This window comes from Poecilia formosa, unplaced genomic scaffold, assembly GCF_000485575.1.
Source record: "Poecilia formosa unplaced genomic scaffold, Poecilia_formosa-5.1.2 Scaffold81, whole genome shotgun sequence".
Lineage (NCBI taxonomy): Eukaryota > Metazoa > Chordata > Actinopteri > Cyprinodontiformes > Poeciliidae > Poecilia > Poecilia formosa.
This window is the reverse complement of record NW_006800020.1, coordinates 1539951-1547121: the sequence shown is the minus strand read 5'-3', so window position 1 is coordinate 1547121 and position 7171 is coordinate 1539951. Positions and strand designations below refer to the sequence as shown.

The 7171-nt window shown below is 40.2% G+C and overlaps 1 long non-coding RNA gene across 1 annotated transcript; it reads right to left on the bottom strand.

Annotated features, from left to right (window-relative positions):
* Nucleotides 1–4468: 4468 nt before the first annotated feature.
* Nucleotides 4469–6722, bottom strand: LOC107836750 (uncharacterized). Its single transcript, XR_001662696.1, has 3 exons — nucleotides 6540–6722; nucleotides 5603–5629; nucleotides 4469–5521 (listed from the first exon to the last, which is right to left on the bottom strand). It is a non-coding gene; the product is annotated as an uncharacterized LOC107836750 (long non-coding RNA).
* Nucleotides 6723–7171: the final 449 nt, after the last annotated feature.

Below are 7171 nucleotides of genomic sequence, written 5' to 3'. Positions count from 1 at the left end.
TCTGTGTGTATAATTGTGACCTTGTATGGATTAGAGAAAATCCCCTAAAGATGAACATTTCCTAATTCTCGTTTTTTTTTTTTTTTTTAAGTATTAAAGTTAAGCATAAAGAAGGAACAACTTGAATGTATGTAAACTTCTGACCAAACACTGTGCCGTGGTGCCACCTCTCTCTCACTGTCATTGGGAGCTGCCGCTTTTGTATGAACGCAATTCCAAAAACTGTCAAGCTGTTCCATTAAGGGTCAAAATAGTAATTAGTTGCACAAAGTAATTAATTCAACCTGAGCGACAGCTTACGTCCCAGAAAGGACATGCAGTTGTGAGGAATCAGGGTGGAGTGAGATCCTTATGTGTGAAATCGTGATGAACAGTCTGTGTGAGTGGGTTAGGTTAATGACAGCAGGGGGATGAGTTGCTGGAGAAATACATGGCTGCGGTCTCTTGTGTTCGTCTCAGTGAGCTGGTGTAAATAAGTACACAAGCATCTGTAAACAATAGTTGCACAGGTTTTCTATCAAACAAACACAGATGTTTAAAAGTGGGCCCCAGAGATGGGACAAGTACGAGCTCCTGAATCCTAGCTTTACTTCCTTTTTTTTTTTTGTCCTTTTTTTTATTTATTTTTGTTAGTTGACACATGCTGTGTGCGTTTATGTAAGGGCAAAGCTCGCAGGAAGGAGACAAAGATAGTGAGAGCAGAGAGCGTGAGGACACCAATCACCCTGTAATTATCCCCCTGGTGTGTAAACTGCCCAACTCTCTGTCCTTGATAGATTCACCTGACCCAATAACACAACACACAGCCACAACGGACTGCAGGCGGAATACGGACAACATCGTAGATCAGCCGGGGATCAGCGGTGAGACAAAGACCTAACATCTGGGAGCTGTGGTAAAATTAAAGGACCAGAGAACAAACCAATCCTGCCGCAGCTTTATGCTAATAACCTGGAAGCTGCCTTTGGAAAAACTGAAGTAACACAGGACTCAATATGATTTGATATTAAAGAAACACCCGTCGGCATCGCAATCCTTCTTACTTGTTCGGGGTTCCTCTGCCGCTCACATCAGTCTGTTCACCTCAGAGTGATGCATTAAGCCATTTAAATTAACAATGGAACAGCTTATTCTAATACGCCCGTCCCAAGGAGGGCCTTGGATGTTTGCTGGAGTGGGACATCAACCCCTGCCTCTGTCCTCGGGCGGGGCAGTGATGCATTTCGCTTCTTCTAAATAGCCAAAACAATCTGGTCCAGTCCTCCATCCAAAAGGCAAACATTCGCATTATGGTGCGGAGAGGCTGAATAACACCACTGAGCCTGTCATTACTGGACACAGAGACATCATCTCCCCCGACACGAGTAAAATACACGTCGTATCCAGGGTGGAGGGACAGAGGCAAACAAGCAGTAAATACACCAAAGTACTGTGAAGAAAATGACTTCTTTCTCCTATTTTTGAGGCAGCCAACCGTCCACTTGAGTTTTTTATACGAACTTCAGCAGCGGCGAACATGACTACATTTGACATATAGATGTCTAAATCATTCATAGTGAGGCCATGGTCAGCTGAATACAAATGAGGATACAGTGGGTGCTCCGTCTGTCCCTGAGGGGCTGCGCAGGAATAGATCTGAGAAAAGCACAGTTTGATTGATGCTGCCACACTCTGAATAATCGTCGTATCAGAGGTCAAACCACTTCAGTGCCATGCATTATATCATTAATTACAGACATCAAAAGAAAACAATAGGACCATGTCCATATGTTTCAAGTGTGCTTATTCCTCCTCTCTTCCACCCACTGAGTCGTTTTACAATTACTGCAGCTCATCAACCTTAGAAATGCAGGGAAAAAGAGGCGCCCGCAAGATCCTGAATGCATTCTCAGAACATCGCACTAGGAATATGTGGTAGTAATTACACGTGATGAGAGAAGCACATTTGGTTCTCACAGTTACATATGCAATTAAAATATTATTCATTACCTCTTAAATAAAAGCCCGATCCTGAAATCCCATTAAATTTGGGATAATTGTGTGTGTTTAATTATAAGCTGTGGTGCAGCGGAAGAAAGGAAGGAGGGAAGTTTCGGAGAAAGTAGCAGAATGCGCTGTGACCCAGATAGAGAGGGAGACATTTTGTTTTAAAAGTGACCTTGCTGTGAAACGTCAGCTCAGAATAGCTCAGAGTGCAACCGCTTCTTCTGCTCTGCTTAAACCGAGTTGCACATGGTGAACAGGCAGGGTTTGCAAATCCATATATGACTGCTGAAGGACCTTCCACTATCACGCTGCACTTCTTTAGTTTGGCGTATCTTTTACAGTTTGAAGAGCTTTGAGTAGCCAGATGCTGGACTCGTTAAGTGGCAGCCTCATCAGGGTACAGAGGAAGCCATCAGATGTCGGATGTAAAGCAGGCGTAACGGCGCATTACCACAAATGACCTCTGCCATTTAAAAACATAAAAAATAAAAAATGATATTCTCACATTATGTAAACTGATAACTCTTGGCCTTTGTATTTTTGTTTGGCTGCTTTGTTCCACATGGTCAATATCTTAAAAGAAATGTTGGAAATCAAAGCTTAAGCCCAAATGTCACTTTAAAAGGGACTGTCGTGATGATGGCTGACCCATATTTGATGAGGAAACCTTGTTTGTCCAAGTTTGATGTTGTCACTCATTAAGTTTATTTATGTAGTGAAAAATTAGAACAAAATTCATATCAAGGCACTTTGTCAGACAAATGAGTTTAATTGACGTCCATTTATGCAGAGCTGCAACACGTTTTTGCTCTTTTATAGATTTTTTTAGATTTTGTCACCACCAAATATCTCAAGGGAAAAAGGCTTTTCAAACCAAACTTGACATATGTGAAAATATCATTTGTGTGTTTTTCCTTCAGTTTGCCACCTGGCCTGTTGAATCAAGAAATCATTTGAACAGAACCCGATCTGACAACAAGAAGCAAGCTTAGCCAATTTATAAGAGCAAGACATAATATCCACAGCTTAAAAACTTCAAGAACAGAAGAAAAAGAGGTCATTGACATCTATTTGACATTTCTAAGGCCTTTTGACTCCAGCCAACCACATATAAAATAATTATTCACAAATGGCACCAGGAGCAAATCAGCGACCAATGCAGACACAGAAGAACCCAGAACATCATTGTTTAGGTTTTATCAACTGGGAAGGAACAACAATGAGAAAAGTCTCCGCTAACCAAAACACACACACACACACACACACACACACACACACACACACACAAAAGTCCTGATGAACTATTTATCTGGACTCAAGAGAAAAAGTTGGAATCACAACAGCTGGTGTAAAACTAGCACAGCTATGCTAGTTTTTGTAAATCAAGTCAAGCAGTGTGTTGCTGCTTTCCTATTAGACAGGCAAACTGTCATTAAGTGTTTATGGTTACTTTTGTGTGTTGTCATGTTTTCTATTATAGTTATTCACCACCTGATGATGCCTGTGTTATTGTTTTGCCAGCTGGTGTTTTGTCATTTTCTCCACTTACCTTCCTCAGGTGCCCTTCAGATCATCTCTTCCTTCACAGCTGTGGCCTGTTTGTTATCAGTCAGCATTTATCCTCCAGGTTTCTATTCACTCTATTGACCTGTTACTAGCCGCCAAGCCAGTATGTCTCCAGATGCTCTTCTTCTGTGGTGCTTCCAGCTCATTTGTTGTGAGTTCTTTGAATTTTCAGTAAAAGCTCTGGTATGCAACCGTCCTGTCTGCATCATGCCTGCATTTGGATAATTTCCTAATCTTTATGGGTTCTCTAGTGAGACAGTATCCATAAAAACATTACACATCTTTAGAGATTGCATTTTGTTTGACTTTTTTAGTTATGCCTGTTGGTTTGCTACTTTATCATGGACATACATTTTGTTTTACATTCAACATGCAACATAGGATTAAACTTAAAAGAAAAAAAATGACAAACTGAAACTTGACAGAGAATATTTTCATCTACTAGACATGGTTTTGTTATTGGTATCATGGTTATACAAAGGTTTTATCGGTTTGCTTCAAAATCACTAAAACTCCTCTTCATACTCTCTCTACAGATCATAGTCCTTGAAAAGCCAAAAAAAGTGTCAAAAATTTTCTCAAGTTGTATGGAGAATAGAGCGGTGGTCTCCTTCTTCCAATTGTTGTTGAACACTGCCTGTCATCAAGCTTTCCATCTCTTATCAAAAAACAAATTGGCTCATTCTTTCAGTGAAAACTAAAGAAGCACCACTTGTCACTACTGTTAGGCTAAAGTTATTTAAAGCTACAATTTATCTGATAAGCAGGTAAACACTAGGTTTTCTACTGCAGCAAAAAACAAAACAAAAAAAAAACAGTCCCACTGCTAAAAAAAAAAAAAAAAAGTAAAATTCAGTGTTTATTTAATGTTATTTAGTTTGGGAGTTGAAGATGCAATTTTTACCAATGATCAGATAGAGGCTACAAATATTTTATACAATGTCTTCTCTGCTCAGCTGAATAGCCTCAAGATGATTTGGGATGAGATCAAAGTGCTACTGTTTTTCCTGATGGCTTTAAGATTTTAAAGGATCACCGATTTTTCCACTAGTGTTGGAAAAGAAGATGCGTTCAATAGGGGGGCTTCGGTAATCTTTTGATGGTGCACCACTTGGCAGAAAGCCAGGATATATCTGATGTTCTTTGACGTCAGCTTTCCTTCTCCAAACATGAAACCTGGACCATTCTGAGAAAGATTTGAACAAAGTTAAGGTTTTTCAAATGTGGCATCTCTATGCATGACTAAGGTACCAACAACGCGATCCAAGAAAGATGCCAGCAGCAACCAGCTGTTGATGCACACAATGTAGTGGCAGCAGGTACCTGCACACTGAGGGGTCCAACAAACCAGTAAAGACAAAGAAGAAGGATAACTTGAAGTGAAGAAACACTGTTGGCAGTGGGACCCACAGCAAAATACTAGCTGGCGTAGAAAACCTTCCAATCACGTCACCAGTTAGGGAACACAGAAAGGTAATATTTGCTTGCTATCTTACCAAAGGAGTCAGTTGTTGCCATAATCTTTTAAATTAAATCTATTAGATAATGTCTTTTTCTTTTTTTCATTTTAATTTTTTTTTTTTCAGAAATGCCTTTAAACTGTGGTGTTTTACTCGAGGCCGTCACATCACGAGACTCAGCCCAGTCCTAATAAGCACACGGCTTTCTGTAATCAAGCTGTCTGTCACACTTGCACATAAGTAAAAATTTCAGTGCAGAATTTCACTTGCTGTTGAGAAAACTCTAGAGATCTAAATCCATCTCCCACTCAGAAAGTTATTTATTCCTCGTAGATTTTTCTCCACACTCTTTTTGCTGCCTGTATAAGTGTAAGCTGATGCACAGGGTGTGTGTTGGCCCGGCCTGGCGTCTCCTGCTGGCTCCCTCGGAGCTGCTTGGCTCGGCCCGGTGGCTTCAACCTGCAGGCAGCCATAGGACAGCCCAAGCGGAGCTGTCTGCCACTCCTGTGCTTCATTAGGAAACAAAATATAAGGTTTCCACTCCATTAGGAATGACTTTAGGAGTGAAAGCACATAAGACGCCGACTCACCTCATCAACAATGCATTGCAATAACGGCTGAGGATGAATGAGAGCGAGCAGAGAGGGGAAAGGGAGAGAGAGGAAGGAGAAGGAAAAAAAAAACAGCATTAGCCTGTATGCGATGTCTTTACAGCAGAGTGGAAGGGAGAAAAAAAAAATCATTAATGCAATAAAATGTGGTCAGATTAATCAAATGCCTCAAACTCTTATGAAAATATTACAGGGGGAGAATTTTCTATTACATCTAATGGTATCTAATTTAATACTGGCAGTTAAAGGCTTGGGCATCTATTTATTGTGAAACACAATTTAGGAAGTTTAAAGGGAAGCAGTGAAGCATGTGTGCAGCATAGCCGTCAGGACCATAGGTAGAGATTTTTTCTCCTATTTTCTCTCGACCAACTCATAAAAGCTTATCGTTAAAGACTGTGGGTTGCTTTGACTTCCCTTTTATTTTTTGTGGTGGGGGCAATATGTAATTAGTGTGTCATAATCAAAATGACCCACTCGGCCACTTTATGTTCAGCAAGACAGAATGACTGCACCAGTGGTGGCAATCTGTGGGCATGTTGCTAACACAACATTAGCATAATGAAAATATACAAATGCTAATAGCCAGTCCTCTTCGCACGGACAAGGAGCTGGAGAATGTGGGCAAACATTGAGATACATACAACGGTTCTGTAAATGGCTTGAAAGAAGAGGAAGAGAGAGAGAGAGAGAGAGAGAGAGAGAGAGAGAGAAAAGTGTTTTTTGTGTCTTAAAAACAATCTGGGAAAAGTGTCATTCCCCCTCGTCGCACGTCTTCTGTGAGGGACTCTGCAGAAGATCTTATTTTCAATTAAAACCTCATTTGCTTGTAAGTTCAGATGAAATCATGTTGTGAATTAGCACATGAATTTACATACTGGGATGCCTGCCAGTGTGCAAGGGGAGGCTAATTTACCTTTAAGATTGATTTTTTTCTTCTTCTTCTTTTTCTTCTTCTTCTTTCTAGAAAGGATTTCAGTGATGGCGTGGGAGCAATGATGCATACGTGAGATCTGAGAAAACATTTACCAAAAACCCAGTGGCAACAAAGGGAGCCGAACTGGGGAGATGTCTGAGAGCTTTTCTTACTGATGGAAAGAGTTTCTGTAAAGTTAGAACAAGGAAAAGAAAAGAAAAAAAAACACTTTTAAAACCCTCACAAGGACACAAGTGTTGAAGCCATTGACAGCAAGTGATTTTTTTTGGTAATGGCTTTAACAAAATGGATCACTTCAAATTAGGAAGGACATGTTGAAACTATTCATTCTTGATTTAAAAAAATATTCACACATTTCAAAAAAGGCGTTAAGCAACAAAGAAGCCGCAAGCGAGCTTGTCATCATCGAGAGACAAATTGTTCCCGGTACTTTTTAGCCATAATTTAAAAAAAAAAAAACCCCTTCTAATTAATAGAAAGTGCCGGTCTTCATGGGTTTTTAAAAAGTTTTTGAGGCTCTCCACCTGCATTAAGCCACTCGTGATGTTCGAGAACGAAAACATTTTCAATCAGCAGTCCGTCTGGCTGCAGATTGTCCACATTAAATCACT